Here is a 2502-nt window from a genome sequence, read left to right on the forward strand (position 1 = left end):
TGGTAAGAGGAGTCCTCCTCTCTGGGGAGGAATCAGAGAGGGACCAGATAGACAGTAGAAGCATTTCTTGCACTGAGTGCCCACCACATGGAGGGAGATATCAATTAGGGCCTGATAACCATTGTTCTATGAAAACCTAGAGACAACCAAGTGGGAAAGTGATGAAAAATGTAAACTGGATTCTATTTTTCCAGGTTCATAATGTATTGTACAAACTGAGTATCACATGGTGAGTTGACATTAGCTTGTCCAGGCATGGGAACTTAACAGATGAGGTACTGACTGTTTAGAGTTCATATGTGGCTTTCATAGCTGGAGGTTTTTTAGACCTTAACTTCAAGTATAAAACTACCAAAGCAATGCCGCTGCATGTGGCCAGTACACAATTCATTCTCCCTGTGGGAGTATTGGACTATTTTTTAATACCAGTGAAATGGAATTGGGCATGAGTTTCTGGTACTACCATGATTTCAATCTCACAAAAGACACAGATTCTGTAGCCCATACACAGCTACCTTTTGGCCCAGCTGGAGGAAGCCCTGTAAACTGTATTCTGTGGGTCTCAATATGGACACACTCTGCCTTCCCAGTATTGATGTTTTAAGAAGTATCAGATTGTCCTGCATCTGGAGGAATATATAGTGGTGTTCTTATCACACATACATACATACATACACACACACATACACACACACACCTTTCTGGCTATGACATTGCAGATGGAGTCTACAAAAGTGATCGTAATCTCTACAAGCTTTTCATTTTTTTATATTTTAATATGAAATTTATTGTCAAATTGGTTTCCATACAACACCCAGTGCTCATCCCAGCAGGTGCCCTCCTCAATGCCCATCACCCACTTTCCTCTCCCTCCCACCCCCCATCAACCCTTAGTTTATTCTCAGTTTTTAAGAATCTTCTATGGTTTGCCTCCCTCCCTCTCTAACTTTTTTTTTCCCCTTCCCCTCCCATGGTCTTCTGTTAAGTTTCTCAAGATCCACATAAGAGTGAAAACGTATGGTATCTGTCTTTCTCCGTATGACTTATTTCACTTAGCATAACACTCTCCAGTTCCATCCATGTTGTTACAAAAGGCCATATTTCATTCTTTATCATTGACAAGTAGTATTCCATTGTATATATAAACCACAACTTCTTTATCCATTCATCAGCTGATGGACATTTACTCTCTTTCCATAATTTGGCTATTGTTGAAAGTGCTGCTATGAACATTGGGGTACAAGAGCCCCTATGCATCAGCACTCTTGTATCCCTTGGGTAAATTCCTAGCAGTGCTATTGCTGGGTCATACAGTAGATCTATTTTTAGTTTTTTGAGGAACCTCCCCACTGTTTTCCCGAGTGGCTGCACCAGTTTGCATTCCCACCAACAGTGCAAGAGGGTTCCTATTTCTCCATATCCTCTCCAGCATCTATAGTCTCCTGATTTGTTCATTTTAGCCACTCTGATTTGCATGAGGTGATATCTTAACGTGGTTTTGATTTGTATTTCCCTGATGAGGAGTGATGTTGAGCATCTTTTCATGAGCCTGTTGGCCATCTGGATGTCTTCTTTAGAGAAGTGTCTATAGAAGCTTTTTATATTATAGGTCTTCTCCAACCCTGAGACATCTTGTGTAATCTGGCTACAGGTGAGAAATTCTTATGGGACCTGTCAGAGAGTAAGCTTTGCCTTTCCCTCTGCTCTGTGGGGTCTTTTTCCAGGGGCCTTGGGGATATCCAGACTTTACCCTGATACCACTGACTTCCAGTTTCTCCATTGGTTGTGAGCTAATGCAGTTTAAGGTGGCTGATCAGCAGACTATATGAGGGGTGGCATTCCGTAGGGTGTCTTTACAAAGTTTCCTTCAGTGCATATTCCCCTGGTTTTCATTTAGAAAATGTGGAAATATTCTACCCTTATCAAACTACTGGTATCCTGCCTGCTACAGCATTGTAGGCCAGAGAAGCCTTGAACGGTGTGGTTGGGCTGCTTTCCAGACTTAGCCCTTAGCTCTAGATCTATTATAGAGAAACTTCTCTAGAACTTCATATCCTCTTGGAACAATGAAAGCGCTATAACTCTTTCCACAGACTCTTAGTTTGATGTGAAAGACGACACCTAGTTGGTTACTGATATGCTTTTTGGGACATGAATTTGAATCCTGTCGAATTTCTCTTGTGCAAGTTGGGTCATGATATCAGTCTCCTTCCACTGGCCTCAAAAGTCATCTTCTGTCACAAAACAATCTAGAATCTCTTCTGAGTCTAATTATGTTTGGATTATAATTTTTAAAGCTTGGGAGTTTAATTAAAACCGAAATGGGAGTGCACTTTACATTTTATTGATTGGAGCCCTTCTGATTAATTGCATTAGATTGTTAGTACCTACAGAAGATTTTCTTATTTTATTGACGTAAGCCTGGACTTTATAGGCAAACTCAGTGTTTGCCTGTTCATCTACTTAACAGCTGTTTAGTGAATGCCCACTGCGTAGTAGGCT

The 2502-nt window shown here is 41.0% G+C and overlaps 1 pseudogene; it reads right to left on the bottom strand.

Annotated features, from left to right (window-relative positions):
- Positions 1-286: 286 nt before the first annotated feature.
- Positions 287-466, bottom strand: LOC121034219 (ATP synthase membrane subunit DAPIT, mitochondrial-like; annotated as a pseudogene).
- Between the last annotated feature and the right edge of the window lie 2036 nt (positions 467-2502).

This window comes from Herpailurus yagouaroundi, unplaced genomic scaffold, assembly GCF_014898765.1.
Source record: "Herpailurus yagouaroundi ecotype Mexico unplaced genomic scaffold, PumYag 159, whole genome shotgun sequence".
NCBI lineage: Eukaryota > Metazoa > Chordata > Mammalia > Carnivora > Felidae > Herpailurus > Herpailurus yagouaroundi.